Here is a 17,386-nt window from a genome sequence, read left to right as displayed (position 1 = left end):
TGTTTAATATTTGAAATTTCATGATATTTACCTATATAAACCCTACTGTAAAACAATGAGCTTACTTTATAGATCCTTGTAAACTTACTTTATGTATCTTTATAACATTGTATACTCAATAAACTTCTTTTGACAAGGAAAAAAAGTTGAAAAAGAGCACACATCAGCTAAAAGAGACGAACATTTTAATAGTTGAATGGTTTTAATAGCTGAAAGTATGCAAAAGTTACGCAGAGCCAAAAAACGTACGGAATAATAAAAATAAATAAAATCGAATAACAATAGTGGGACTGCTAAAGCATTCCCACTAATAATATATATGTGAGATAACAGTAAGTGGTCTTGCTATGTAAGAACACTTAACAAGAAAAGGTACAATTTCTGGGGAAATTGTGAAAAGTGTTCTTGCCTCTACAACTGGAATGGGCGGAGTAACTGTGAAAAGTGTTAAAAAGCTTAATATTTTAAAAAGTATAAATAGTAGAAAAAAAGTTGAAGTCCCATCATTAGCTGAAAGAGCTGAACATTTTTTTCAAAAGTTTTTTTTTTTTCAAAAATGAATTATTTTTCTTCAAAAATGAATTTTTTTTTTCAAAAATGAATTTTTTTTTTTCAAAAATGAATTATTTTTCTTCAAAAATGAATTTTTTTTTTCAAAAATGAAATTTTTTTTTTCAAAAATGAATTATTTTTCAAAAATGAATTTTTTTTTTCAAAAATGAATTTTTTTTTTTCAAAAAAGATTTTTTATCTCAAAAATGATTTTTTTTTTCAAAAATGATTTTTTTTTTTCAATGAATTTTTTTTTTCAAAAATGAATTTTTTTTTTTCAAAAATGAATTTTTTTTCAAAAATGAATTTTTTTTTTCAAAAATGATTTTTTTTTTCAAAAATGAATTTTTTTTTTCAAAAATGATTTTTTTTTTCAATGAAATTTTTTTTTCAAAAATGATTTTTTTTTTTTAAATGAAATTTTTTTTTCAAAAATGATTTTTTTTTTCAAAAATGAAATTTTTTTTTTCAAAAATGAATTATTTTTTTTCAAAAATTAATTTTTTTTTCAAAAATTTATTTTTTTTCAAAAATGATTTTTTTTTCAAAAATGAATTTTTTTTTTCAAAAATGATTTTTTTTTTCAAAAATATTTTTTTTTTCATGGGGCGGTCATAATGTTTTGGCTGATCATGGGGTTGTCAGCTTTTGTTACCTCCCACTCTAGTTTTTAACATTTCACCATTCATTCCTATGGGACCAATTTCGCCACAAAAACGACGATATTTTGTGAACCATTCTGTGAAACGTTCCACAAAATAATTTTTTTTTCATGGGGCGGTCATAATGTTTTGGCTGATCATGGGGTTGTCAGCTTTTGTCACCTCCCACTCTAGTTTTGAACATTTCGCCATTCATTCCTACGGGACCAAGTTCACCGCAAAAACGACGATATTTTGTGAACAATTCGGCGAAACGTTCCACAAAGTAATAGCACACCAATTAAATGACATTGAGGCCGGATTCACACTGGTATATTTCAGCTTTTCACAAAGTTCCACAAGGTAATAGCACACCAATTAAATGACATTGAACATTTCGCCATTCATTCCTATGGGACCAATTTCGCCGCAAAAACGACGATATTTCGTGGACCATTCGGCGAAACATTCCACAAAATAATAGCACACCATTCGGGAACAATCCGCACGTTTCGGTATATTATTTGTCTATGTAGTGTAAAAATTGTGGGAGGAGTTAGGGTGGTAAATTTGGCTATAATAATAATAAGAACTAGAAAAGGTACAATTTCTGGGGAAATTGTGAAAGTGTTCTTGCCTCTACAACTGGAGTGGGCGGAGTAACTGGGTGGGGTGGAGTGGCTTGAGTAACTGTGAAAAGTGTTAAAAAGCTTAATATTTTAAAAAGTATAAATAGTAGTAAAAAGTTCCATCATTCGCTGAAAGAGCTGAACATTTTTTTCAAAAGTAATTTTTTTTTTCAAAAATGAATTTTTTTTAATCAAAAATGATTTTTTTTTCTTCAAAAATGATTTTTTTTTTCAAAAGTAATTTTTTTTTTCAAAGGCAATTTTTTTTTTCAAAAATGAATTTTTTTATTTCAAAAATATTTTTTTTTTCGAAATTATTATTTTTTTCAAATATATTTTTTTTTCAAAAATAATTTTTTTTTTAAAAGAAATTTTTTTTTCAAAAATATTTTTTTTTTTCAAAAATAATTTTTTTTTTCAAAAATATTTTTTTTTTCAAAAATATATATTTTTTTTTTCAAAAAATTTTTTTTTTTTTCAAAAATTATTTTTTTACTTTTTTCAAAAATTTTTTTTTTTTTCAAAAATATTTATTTTTTTACATGGGGCGGTCATAATGTTTTGGCTGATCATGGGGTGGTCATAATGTTTTGGCTGATCATGGGGTTGTCAGCTTTTGTCACTTCCCACTCTAGTTTTGAACATTTCGCCATTCATTCCTATGGGACCAATTTCGCCGCAAAAACGTCATTTCGTGGACCATTCGGCAAAACATTCCACAAAGTAATAACACACCAATCGGGAACAATCCGCTCGTTTCGGTATATTATTTGTCTCTGTAGTGTGAAAACTGTGGGAGGAGTCTACAAGCATTATCAAGTCTAGCAGATGAAGTCACATGCATTTGGAGTGTCTCAGCATCTTGTGTTTACAACCACTGTTTCCTAGCAACGCTCATGCCCTGTTTATGCTTCCCAAATACTGCTTCATCAAAACTGCCCCATCAGAATTACCCCATCAAAACTGCCCCATCATATTCCTCTATTATAAATCAGTACATGGTGTGTCTGTCCCCTCCCCCGGGCTCTGTAATCAGCTGAGATGCTCCAGCCACCTTCCCCCCTGTGTATAACAGAAGCTTTGGTAACCATGGCAACAAAACAAACACTAACAGTACACTCTGATTAATGGCTAAAATTTCCTGAAATGACCTCTAAACAAATGGCCGTATTTTAAAAACTATACATCCTACAGCGAAGATCTTTATATTGTGAGAATCACAAGACCCAGACCTAGATTTTGATGCATAGTATGTCTCTGAAATGTTAAAATTGAAGGCACGGTCGCAGTTTAGAAATTTCCCTTCAAATTTGAAGGGGCTAGAGTGTAGTTTCAATGAATGTCAAAGGACGGTGTGAGTTGCAAACAAATGGTCATATTGTGAAAACTATCAGGCCTATGGCTTAGCCGTGGACATGTTTAGTGGCAGCAGGGATAGCTGAACGTTTTGATATAAGATTTGTGTAGGTGGGCTTGAAAATGAGGGAGTGGCGGCAGTTTAGAAATCATGTTTTGATTTTTCAGCTTTTTTCACCTCCCACTCTAGTTTCCCCATTCATTCCTATGGGACCAATTTCGCCGCAAAAACGACGATATTTCGTGAACCATTCGGCGAAACGTTCCACAAAGTAATAGCACACCATTCGGGAACAATCCGCATGTTTCGGTATATTACTTAAATAATGATATTTGAAGCGCTTCACAATGTGCAAAAAAATGAATATATATGAATAAAAATAAATAAATAAATATAAATACTCAAATAAATCCAGCGGTGAGTAAAATTTCCTAAAAAATCCAGCAATCAAAATAGTGTAAAATTATAAAAAATTATTAAAAAATTAGTGCCACCAAATGTGTAAAAAAATCCACATAAAAAATCAACATAAAGATAAATATATAGGGATGTATTCAGAAGGATCAATTATACAAGTGTAGAATCCGATTGGTATAAAGCTTTGATCCGGTCCCACTAGCAAAGGTGTTTAAAAACACTTGCTTAATTAAGGTGCTCATTGACATTTATAGTAACAATGTTTCTTTTGCTTCTGTTCACAACCAATGTGAGAATTATAAACAGATCTCATTTAACAGGCAGATAACAGAAAAAAACAATCATTGTGCAATAGTTAGGATACCAAGGTACACAGGCAAACTTCAATCCACTCACGTGTGCCTTATAATGATAAGGCATATGCAGGTTTTGCTATAGCAGTCAGCCACCTTAGACAGGAGCAGATTCACAGCAGTACACTGTGTGATACTGCTGATCTGCACAGAGCGTCCTTGGCTCCTCCCACGCGTTGCATCACAGTCACGTGACTTTTTCAAGGATAATGCAAGCTCTGACGGACTCAGCTTTATAGCCCAACAGCAGAGTGGTTGCCATGGCTACAGCGTGAGTTAATCATCATCCTGCTTCCTGCATAGACTTCAATCCTGTTAAAACCTACTTTTATTAGACATGTAATTCATATGAATATCGTTGGTTTATCAAAACCACGATTCCATGTGTAAAAAACGCATTGAACATCAAGAAATACTTATTATCCAGACCACCATCTACATTGAACAAAGGAGTGGAACTTGGCAGAGGAGTACAGTATAGTAATTTAAGAAATAAGTCACTATTCAATCCACCCTCTAGAAATAATGAACATATTGAGGTGTTTAAAAAAATGGTGATCAAAGACCTGGAACAACTCAAGTTCAGTAGAATCTCGGAATCCCAGCATATACAACAAGGTATAAAACAATTGGAAGCAAATAAAGATATTATAATTAGACCGGCCGACAAAGGGGGCGCCATTGTAGTACTAACCAAGGAATACTACCACCAGGAACTGATGGGACAACTTAACGATAATAACACATATCTGAAACTCAGTAGCAATCCTACTAGAGAATACAAACGAGATCTGTCCTCTTTGATTCAAGAAGGAATCAACAAAAATATTTTATCCAAAAAAGAATCTAGATATTTAGTACCGGATACATGTAGAGTTCCAATCATTTACACCATCCCGAAGATCCATAAGAATGCTGAGGCACCACCAGGAAGACCCATCATTAATGGGATTCAATCGATCAATGCAAGACTAGGGGAATATGTGGACAAATTCTTGCAACCCCTAGTACCTAACACTAAAGCTTATCTACGTGATACCAAACATTTATTACAAATATTAAAATCTCTTACCCTGGACCCTAATGGAAGATATCTGTTAGCAACTGCTGATGTTGCTTCACTGTACACAATAATTGAACATAGTGATGCAATAGAAGCATCTAAATGGGCTATGGATTCATTCAGCCATCTCATTTCTAAACAGAAAAGATTTCTTCTTAGAAGCCTGGCCTTTGGTATTCAGCATAACTACTTCTGGTATAATGATAATTATTTTCGACAACTAACGTGTATTGGGATGGAAGCTAAATATGCCCCAAGTGTAGCCAACATATTCATGGCAAAATGGGAGGAGGATGCCATCTTTTTAAATACCCCAAAGGAACTGGTTCTATACAAAAGATTCATAGACGATTGTATTTTTATTTGGAAGGGTGATGAACTGAGTTTAAGATCATTTTTCCAACGTTTGAATATGAACCAAAAAAATATTAAACTTGAACATCAAATTAGTGAGACTAAAATCCAGTTCCTTGATCTTGAAATAGAACTAACAACCAATATCATCAGCACAAAAACTTTCTTTAAACCGGTGGAAAGGAACAGCTATATACCAGTAACGAGTTGCCACTATGAGCCATGGTTAATCAACAATCCGAAGGGCCAGTTTATTCGCTTACGGAGAAATTGTTCAGAAAATAATGACTATCTTAAACAAGCTCAGTGGATAGGTAAGAGGTTTGAAGAAAAAGGGTACAATAAATGTTTTATAGAAGAAAAAATAACAGAAGTCAATCAAACCCCAAGAGAAGCGCTGATCCAAGATAAAATCAAGGTAAATGACAAAACAGATGACATACCTCTGATAATGGACTTCAGTGTACAACACAGGAGGATGGAGAGGATTATAAAAAGACATTGGTCTATTTTAAAAACTGATACTACTTTGGCAAATATACTCCCAGAAAAACCGAGATTCATTTATAGACGAGCTCCAACTCAAGGGACATCATAGCTAAAAATGTACCAAACCCACCCAAGAGAATAACTGATTTAACCTTTTTTCAGGGTAAAGGATTCTATCCCTGTAAAAGGTGTTATGCCTGCATAAATACTAATCAAAATGGATACAAATGTCAGAAATTTTCTTCAACAAATACTGGACAAGAATTTGAAATAAAGGATTTTATATCTTGCGGGACTGAGGGGGTGGTATATGCTTTACAGTGCTCCTGCTCCCTCCAATACATTGGCAGAACGAAACGACCAATGTGGAAGAGAATAAGAGAGCATATCCAGAACATTAGAAAAGGCTATCCAAAACACAGTGTTTCAAAACATTTTGATAGGTATCATAACAGAGACCCTAGGGGTCTCCAATTCTGGGCTATTCAAAAGTATAAGGCTCATTGGAGGGGTTCCCATAAAGTGAGGGAACTCAGCAAGAATGAATCCAAATGGATATTCCAGATGGGTACATTAGAACCCCATGGTTTAAACATTGAATTCGACCTGAATTTTTTATTTCTGATTTTTAGAGGTTTTTCAGATTTATATATATATATATTTATGGTATATATTTTATTTTAATTTTATATATTTTTATATATTTTTCATTTTTTGGTCCTAGATTCTCATTATTTGTCCAATACCAGTTTTTTCTGAGTGGCAATATTTGGTTCAGTTCTAGCATATAAATAATGGTCATCCATTTTTTGCAATATTCTATCATGGAATTTTTAGATTTTAATTTTACATTTTAATATTATTTCCCTATTTCTTATGTCATACCTTATTTTAATTTTATATATGTGTATTTTATATACATATATATCATGTCATCTTGTTTACTCCGTTTTCCATACATTTATGAGCAGAGCATGTGGATACCCACATTTGTCCAATACCAGTTTTTTCTGAGTGGCAATATTTGGTTCAGTTCTAGCATATAAATAATGGTCATCCATTTTTGCAATATTCTATCATGGAATTTTTAGATTTTAATTTTACATTTTAATATTATTTCCCTATTTCTTATATCATACCTTATTTTAATTTTATATATGTGTATTTTATATACATATATATCATGTCATCTTGTTTACTCCGTTTTCCATACATTTATGAGCAGAGCATGTGGATACCCAATTTTTGTGATATTATGGGGCACTGGTCAATTATCAAAACCATTAGAGACAATGCTTTGCTATATATTCCTTCTGTGAGATGTTATACCAATTGTGACCACTGGAGGGAGTTGAAGAAGTAAACGTGATTAGAGATATCAACACATATATTCTTTATTCTTTACACACTGCGTTTTTTACACATGGAATCGTGGTTTTGATAAACCAACGATATTCATATGAATTACATGTCTAATAAAAGTAGTTTTTAACAGGATTGAAGTCTATGCAGGAAGCAGGATGATGATTAACTCACGCTGTAGCCATGGCAACCACTCTGCTGTTGGGCTATAAAGCTGAGTCCGTCAGAGCTTGTATTATCCTTGAAAAAGTCACGTGACTGTGATGCAACGCGTGGGAGGAGCCAAGGACACTCTGTGCAGATCAGCAGTATCACACAGTGTACTGCAGTGAATCTGCTCCTGTCTAAGGCGGCTGACTGCTATAGCAAAACCTGAATATGCCTTATCATTATAAGGCACATGTGAGTGGATTTAAGTTTGCCTGTGTACCTTGGTATCCTAACTATTGCACAATGATTGTTTTTTTCTCTTATCTGCCTGTTAAATGAGATCTGTTTATGATTCTCACATTGGTTGTGAACAGAGGCAAAAGAAACATTGTTACTATAAATGTCAATGAGCACCTTAATTAAGCAAGTGTTTTTAAACAGCTTTGCTAGTGGGACCGGATCAAAGCTTTATACCAATCGGATTTTACACTTGTATAATTGATCCTTCTGAATACATCCCTATATATTTATCTTTATGTTGATTTTTTATGTGGATTTTTTTACACATTTGGTGGCACTAATTTTTTAATATTTTTTTATAATTTTACACTATTTTGATTGCTGGATTTTTTAGGAAATTTTACTCACCGCTGGATTTATTTGAGTATTTATATTTATTTATTTATTTTTATTCATATATATTCATTTTTTTGCACATTGTGAAGCGCTTCAAATATCATTATTTATTCTTTTTAAGTGACTCTGAAAACACTCTCTTTTGATAGCAGCCTCACTTGGTTTTATGTGTAATTATCAGCTATTTAGCATCACAGCGCTTTGTGTTTTATATATTCTCGGTATATTACTTGTCTATGTAGTGTAAAAATTGTGGGAGGAGTTAGGGTGGTAAATTTGGCTATAATAATAATAATATATATGTGAGATAACAGTAAGTGGTCTTGCTATGCAAGAACACTTAATAATAATATATATGTGAGATAACAGTAAGTGGTCTTGCTATGCAAGAACACTTAATAATATATATGTGAGATAACAGTAAGTGGTCTTGCTATGCAAGAACACTTAATAATATATATGTGAGATAACAGTAAGTGGTCTTGCTATGCAAGAACACTTAATAATATATATGTGAGATAGCAGTAAGTGGTCTTGCTATGCAAGAACACTTAATAATAATAATAATAATATATATGTGAGATAACAGTAAGTGGTCTGGCTATGCAAGAACACTTAATAAGAAGAATAATATATATGTGAGATAACAGTAAGTGGTCTTGCTATGCAAGAACACTTAAATATATATGTGAGATAACATTAAGTGGTCTTGCTGTGCAAGAACACTTAATAATATATATGTGAGATAACATTAAGTGGTCTTGCTATGCAATATATGTGAGATAACAGTAAGTGGTCTTGCTATGCAAGAACACCTCATTACATGATAAGACCTACCCTAAAAATGAGTCCTATTGTGGCTTTTGTTGTCACAATTAATATAGGACCCGGTTTTATTTTCAGGGAACATTAATGAATAAAGTTTAAATAGTATTAAACAGAGAGCACTATTTGTGGTCCTCTTATCTTTTTATGACTGGATACATGACTCTGTGCCCAGAACTTGCATTATAGCTCATCCAAGCTTATATACAAAAGGAAGTAAATGCTGTCACACCTAAGGTCCATATACAAATGTGAGAACTTGTCCATAGGTCTCTGTGGTGGTGGATGTTCATACATAAATTGAGATTTACAGTATTTTTGTGAAGATGGACTTTCAAAATGTTTTCACGGATTCCCCTTTGAATTTTCTCACAGTTTTTATTTACACATTCATTTTGGAACATTTATTGTGCACTTGTGGCACTTTGTAATATGTTAATTACATAATTTGAATATCATTTGCTGTATTTATTTCTACTGATTATTCAGTCATTTATGATTATACTTTTTTTGTGTGCAGTGCAGCACAATTTTGTTATACACATAACCTGCTTTACAGCAGTGTAGTCGTGTAAATGTATTAGCTTTCCGTAAAATAGGTCTTTAGAATCAACAATATAGCTCATTTTACCAAAAAATATAACTTTTGCAGATTCCAATGTGAAACTAAAGTACAAAGAAATAATAATCAATTCTTGTCAAAATTTAAAAAAAGGGGTGAAATATTGGTAGTGTGTCAGAACTAGTTGGTTGAACAGTGCACATCACTACCTCTTTTAGTCCCGTTTACATAATATGATCGGTGAAAACAGGTATAATGCTTCTAAATATTGCTCTATTCTAATTGATTTCTGCATTCTGGAATTTAGGATGAGTAATTTAATATGGGAAAAGTGTGCTCAATGCTTATTATTTCATGTTAAATAGTTTAAACTAAACTTTATTAAAATTATACTCAAAGAACACTGTAATATTCAAATTGCTAGCTTAAACTGTTTGAAATACCTTTAAAAAACTATTTTTAAATTGATCTAATATACAGTTCCAAAGTAAGTACAGCACAGCAATTGTATTACAATTTTTTGTGGTAGGCTGTGAACAATTTCAGCAATCCAGTTTCTCATTCATAATTTGAATTCACCTTCCTAAATCAATTCTTTATTCATGTATAATTATACAGTGGACTGTGAAACTACTATTTCCAGTAATCGTATTACCCTAAGTGGGTTTAGACTGCAGTGTAATCATACTTTTATATCATATTCCCTGTGATAATTAAGATTAGTAAATTACAAATTTTTGCCCTAAACCACTCTTCTTGACTCAGCCCTTTGATATTATTATTATGATCACGTAAGTATTAACCTTGTATTCTCTTTGAAGTTACTCAGATCATTTTTAAAGGCTTTCAACAAGCTGACATATCTTTTTTTCATATTCATTTATAGAACATCATACATTTTATATGAGGATCAGTACAATGAGCTACAGAAAGTATCCTTTGGTGTGATAAATATGAGGATATGCAGGTAATCTTTATTGTATGCAATATATAAGCAGACATTTGTGTACATTAATTAGATTATATACTGTATTAACCATTACCCTTAAAGGGTTTCCCCATTTTTTTTTTAGGAAAGAGCATGGTATGATGAAAATCTCCATTAGGCTTAAATTAAAGGAGAAATATGTCAGATTAATTTGTTTGTGACCAGATCTATATTGCAAGTTATAAAAAAAATGGCTTATGTAGTTTAAAAATGTATAGTTTTATGCTTTGGATATGTTTACAGGTTATAAATTGTCATAACTTAAATAACTTATGATTTCTTCCATATCATATGTATAATAGCCCTGATGAAGGGAATTTGTTACAACTCCTAAAAACTCCTTTTACATTCACTGAATGTAAAAATTAAAAAAAAGATATATTTTTCCTACTTATACCTTCAGCCAATTTGATACATGAAAGGTAAACTATAGAACATGTTTTACAGGGAGCTGCCTAGATAAAGCTTTAATGAGAAAAATACCCTGGAATACAGAGCTATTGAAGTTAAAAGTTAAACGGCTTCCTGGCCTCTGAACACCATGCACCATAATAGTTATACCTTAGGTGGCTCACCTAACATTACTTCTCCTATACCCTCCATAAGTGTAATGAAAATGTCAGTAATTTTTAAAGCGGCCATAACTGACTATGGCTAAGCATAAAGTGTAAGTTCTACTGAGTAAATATTGGTGGAAAGGTTGTTCATCATTGTAAACATTTTCAAGGCACCTGATTTACCTTTATCTACAGGCCTCGTATACACAATCCTGATAATAGCACTTGAGGCAAAGAGATCAGCTGTGCAGAGGTGTGGTAAGGAGTGCATCTGATTATTACAGTGCCTTGAAAAAGTATTCATATCTCTTGAAATTTTCCACATTTTGTCATGTTGCAACCAAAAACGTAAATTTATTTTATTGGGATTTTATTTGATAGTCCTACACAAAGTGGCACATAGTTGTGATGTGAAAGGAAAATGATAAATGGTTTTCATTTTTTTTTTTAAATATGTGAAAAGTGTGGCGTGCATTTGTATTCAGTCCCCCTGGAGTCAATACTTTGTAGAACCACCTTTCGCTGCAATTACATCTGCAAGTATTTTTGGGTATGTCTCTACAAGCTTTGCGCATCTAGAGAGTGACATTTTTGCCCATTCTTCTCTGCAAAATAGCTAAAGCTCTACCAGATTGGATGGAGAGCATCTGTGAACAGCAATTTCAAAGTCTTGTCACGGATTCTCAATTGGATTTAAATCTGGACTTTGGGCCATTCTAACACATGACTATGCTTTGATATAAACCATTCCATTGTACCTCTGGCTGTATATTTAGGGTTGTTGCCCTGCTGGAAGGTGAACCTCCATCAAGTCTCAAGTCTTTTGCAGACTCTAACAGGTTTTCTTCTAAGATTGCCCTGTATTTGGCTCCATCCATAGTCCCATCAAATCTGACCAGCTTCCATGTCCCTGCTGAAGAAAAGCCTCCCCACAACATGATGCAGCCACCACCATGTTTCATGGTGGGGATAATGTGTTCAGGGTGAGGTGCAGTGTTATTTTTCTGCCACACATAGCTTTTTGCTTTTAGGCCAAAAAGCTGAATTTTGGTCTCATCTGACCAGAGCACCTTCTTCCACATGTTTGCTGTGTCCCGCACATGGCTTCTCACAAACTGCAAATGGGACTTCTTATTGCGTTCTTTCAACAATGTTTTTATTCTTGTCACTCCATAAAGGCCAGATTTGTGGAGAGCATGACTAATAGTTGCCCCGTGGACAGATTCTCCCACCTGAGAGATGGACTTCTGCAGCTCCTCCAGAGTTATCATGGGTCTCTTGGTTGCTTCTCTAATTAATGCTCTCCTTGCCCGGCCTGTCGGTTTAGTTAGACGGCCATGTCTTGGTAGGTTTGCAGTTGTGCCACACTCTTTCCATTTTTGGATGATGAATTGAACAGTGCTTAGTGTCTGCCACCCCTCTCTGCCAATCACTCCACTGGCTTCCACTCATCCAATTAATACAATTCAAAGTACTAACAAGAACTTACAAAGCCATCCACAATTCTGCCCCCAGCTACATCATTAACCTGGTCTCAAAATATCAACTAAACTGCTCTTTTCGGTCCTCCCAAAATCTCCTGCTCTCTAGCTCCCTTGTCAACTCCTCCCATGCTCAACTTCAGGACTTCTTTTGAGCTTATCCCATCCTTTCCAACTCCCTACTCCAATCTCTCTGACCATCTCCTAATCTATCCATCTTTAGGCGATCCCTGAAAAACCTTCTCTTAAAAGAAGCCTATCCTGCTTCTAACTAATACACTGGGGTTTATTTACTAAAGGCAAATCCACTGTGCACTTGTAAGTACAGTCGCTGTAGATCTGAGGGGGACATGCAAGGAAAATAAGAAACAGCATTTTTGCTTGCACATGATTGGATGATAAAATCAGCAGAGCTTCCCCTAATTTCAGAGCTTCCTCTTGAATCTACAGCGATCTACAGTGACTGCACTTACAAGTGCACTTGTAGTGCAGAGTGGATTTGCCTTTAGTAAATTAACCCCACTGTGTTTTTACTTTATCCATCAGCTCATCTCCCACAATTATTACCTTTTTGTATCACTTGACCTTCCTTCTTAGATTGTAAGCTCTAACGAGCAGGGCCCTCTGATTCCTCTTGTACCAAATTGTATTGTAACAGTAATGTCTTCCTTCATTTTGTAAACCACTACACAAACTGTTGGCACTATATAAATCCTAAAAAAAGGAAGAAAACCTGGCCCTACCCCACTCTTCCTATCACAGCGCTATGGAGTAAAATAAAGACTCTTAAAATAAAGCCTCTTAAAATAAATTATACATATAAACAATCGATGCAAAATCTGAAACTGTAAATCAGTGGCAAATCTGAAACTGTAAAGCAGTGCTCCCATCAGTTAGTAAATAACCGACTGGCTAGTATATGGTAACTACCACATACGCAAAAAAGGTGAAAAATGTGGATAGTGGTAAGTAAACAGTCTCTAGTGGACACAGATGGAATATACAGCTGATAATTGATGAGTGCACCTTTCACCAAAGATTCTTCCACCTCGTGCTCCACACACCCCCAAGGGGTTTAAACTCATCAGAACCCGAAGGTTATCAGACTACTATCCGCATCCTGCGGTATATTAAATCCAGATATCTTTATAGGATCCTCCAAAATCCAGGAACATGGAAAAAGACTCCATATAGTCTAGCTCCATTTCACCATTTATTAAATTACTTGATAAAAATCCAATGTTCGATAACACAGTGCCAGTTCTGAAAGTGATTGTATAGCTCAAGGTCGGTTCTATGTGAGCTGCAAGCCAATTCACTTTCCCCAAAAGCTAAAAACTAAAAGGGCCAAGAGTGCTTCGGTGGAGATTGTGATGATCTCTGCGTTTGGCACTTCCTCTGGTTTCAACTCTCTAGGTCCTGGAATGCACAAGTCAATGACGTAATTTCCAGTCGCCGTAAGGTCACGCCCTGATGTGTTTCATCATTACGACTTTGTCAAAGGGCATGGTCTTATGGCGTGGCGTCCCGGTATTTATCTGTAAAGTATGTAATTGGGATTAACCCATTATGTGCCTACCACCACTCTTTCCTCACGGTGCACAACAGTAGCTGTTTATCTGGTATTATTAGAGCAGATATAATACTAACACCTTAATACCAACCGACATTCAGTTATAGATCATTACAATCTTAACTAATATCCTGTCATTACTGGTAAAAAATAAAAGATAATCTATATTCAAAACTAGGATTAGTATAAAATATGAAACGTTTGGTTACCATAAACCCATATTAGTTATAAATCTCTATAGCATTAATGAACTTATAAATATAATATCAGCAAGCTAATCATAAAATCATAATATGTATATAAAAACCATATGTATCCTAATGGTAATATGAATTCTATACATAAAAAACACTCACCAATAGTTGTATGAATAAAATCAAAAGATATAACAAAATATCTAAAAGGATATAAAAATGTTTGTTGGTGGGTGAATTACTAGGACTACAGTTGGGTCTAACATCACCCTACTCAAACCAAACATACTTCTTAAATATATAAAAACTCAACAATATGTGTCAATGAAAATAGCTTCTCTACATATTAAAAATTAAGATAATAGGACAACCTTTCAAAAACAAAAACAAAAAGGAAGATTTAACTTCCTATTTTTTGAAAGGATAGACAATGGAGTGAAATAAAGCATAAACATTGTACAGTGTGCCTCCAATCATTAATCAATTTTTCTGACCAAAATCTCTGTATATAATTATACAAAAGATACCACTCAGCTCAATAGTCACTTATAAAGCAGTTTATGTCAAGCTCTATGTTTAACCTTTTCAGGCTAAGAGTATCTGTCAGAAAAATCCACTGGGTTTCTTTCTTGGAGAGCTCCTGTACCATATTACTACCCCTCCATTATTGCAGAGTGACCATTAATGCAGAGTGACGATTGCCACAAACACAAACACAGCCTTACCTGATGTTATCCCATCCCCTGACAGAGCAGCCCGAGCAGCCGAATGCTATGTTTTCTGTGTCTGGCAGAGCAGGGGGATCGCCCAGCACCCACGGGGGGTTTGAATGTACGTCTTGTGGTCCGGAAAATACGGTAATTACCTGTGCCTCACGCCAGTGGTGGCCCTGCGAACCTGCGAGTCCCGGACTCGTTCCCAGGCTGCTCTCTTCACAGAGGTTGAGAAATTTAGGCTGAAGAGTCCGGGACTCGCAGGTTCGCAGGGCCACCACTGGCGTGAGGCACAGGTAATTACCGTATTTTCCGGACCACAAGACGTACATTCAAACCCCCCGTGGGTGCTGGGCGATCCCCCTGCTCTGCCAGACACAGAAAACATAGCATTCGGCTGCTCGGGCTGCTCTGTCAGGGGATGGGATAACATCAGGTAAGGCTGTGTTTGTGTTTGTGGCAATCGTCACTCTGCATTAATGGTCACTCTGCAATAATGGAGGGGTAGTAATATGGTACAGGAGCTCTCCAAGAAAGAAACCCAGTGGATTTTTCTGACAGATACTCTTAGCCTGAAAGGGTTAAACATAGAGCTTGACATAAACTGCTTTATAAGTGACTATTGAGCTGAGTGGTATCTTTTGTATAATTATATACAGAGATTTTGGTCAGAAAAATTGATTAATGATTGGAGGCACACTGTACAATGTTTATGCTTTATTTCACTCCATTGTCTATCCTTTGGGGTAAATACAGGCCCCCTTCATCTTTTCTGTCTCTTGGTTTGCTGGTGCTGCTGCACGTCCTTTTTTAGCCATGCTAACGCTACACTCCACCTCCATGGGCACACTCCCTTCCATGCCTTGGCTCCACTACATGCCTCCGTTCACCTCCACTCCTTCTCTACCCTCCACACCTCTCCTCCCCTCCATGCCTCCTCTTTGCTCCACTCCTCTCCCCTCTACACCTCCTCTCCCCTTCACGCCCCTCCTCTCCTACACTCCACCTCTCCCCTCTATGCTCCTCCTCCCTACACTCCTCCTCTCCCCTCCACGCCTCTCCTCCCCTATACTCCTCCTCTCCCCAAGTCCCATCCTCCACTCCTCTGCTCCCCTCCACTCCTCCACTCCCCTCCACTCTTACTCACACCAACAACTCTCATAACAAAACCAACATTCTCACTTACAAGACTCACCCGTCCATTCTCACTCCCAGACATTCTAATTTCACCAAAAGCACCAAAACAATCATAAATCCAACAATACCACTCTTTTCTTTGCTCTCTACTCCTCCCTCACCACACCACTGTACTCCCACTGTACTCCCACTCAAAATGGTGTACAGGGGTGGAGGCTATAGCCGCGTGTCAAAAACGAAAGTAAAATACGAGAGTTTGAATCGTTATGAATAACCACAATGTATTTAGAAAAGTATGAATTCATTTGAAGCAAGTTAGGCAGCGCCATTTTGAGAGAGGCACATACAATTACGAATCAACGAACAAATAAAAAGTTACGAATGTGCAAATCCATACGAAGCACGTTAGGCAGCGCCATTGTGAGACACGTAAAATTACGAATCAATGAACAAAAAAATTACGAATGTTCCAATCCATTCAAAGCACATTAGAGACACGTAAAATTACAAATCAACAAACAAAAAAAAAGTTACGAATGTACGAATTCATTTTTTTTTAAATCAGAAAAGATTTTTATTTTGTTGTTCATTGTGCCAAATACATGTCATACATGATATTACAGGATAGATATAAAACAGTTGTTATCACACGTTGTTTTGTTAAACTTTGTAATGTGTACAGTCCATACATGATTCAAGCATCTTAAATGATATACAATGACTCACGAGAAAGGCACAGTAGATAGAACTAAGTAAGATGGAACCAGTTCAAAAAATAAAATAAAAAAAAATAAAGAAAAAATAAAACAATTGAATATTCTTATCGGACTCTATGTGCCCCCAGGACCCTAGGGGCATGCAGCTCCCAAGCATTCTACATGACCCACCACAGTCATCAATATTACTTGAATCAAGTGTTATGCACATTCTCCTCTCGGCTACTTAAGTTAGCGTCTTTTAACTCCTATCCTTGTAAGAGTCTGTCTTTGATCAATTGATGCAGTGCTAACCCCAGGAACATCCAACCAAGCCTGCCACATTACATAAAATTTGCGTGGTGCATTTCTGTGCTGATATGTTAGTTTTTCTCTTATTAGAAGTCTATTAACCTGTTCAACCCATTGTTGCCTAGTGGGAACCCTGGGAGTTATCCAAAATTGTGCAATCAGTTTACAGGCAACATACAGCAGACGAAGGATCGCCGTACGAGTTAATGGGGTTAATGTCTCCTCATCCAGGGCATCCAGTAGGCATACCGTAGGGTTTCGTGGCAAAGTGACAGTATAAACCTGGGATATTACGTCAAGGACTTCCTTCCAATAGCGGAAGAGTTTGGGACATTTCCAGAGCATG

Source organism: Aquarana catesbeiana, linkage group LG06, assembly GCF_042186555.1.
Source record: "Aquarana catesbeiana isolate 2022-GZ linkage group LG06, ASM4218655v1, whole genome shotgun sequence".
NCBI lineage: Eukaryota > Metazoa > Chordata > Amphibia > Anura > Ranidae > Aquarana > Aquarana catesbeiana.
This window is presented reverse-complemented; position numbering follows the sequence as displayed.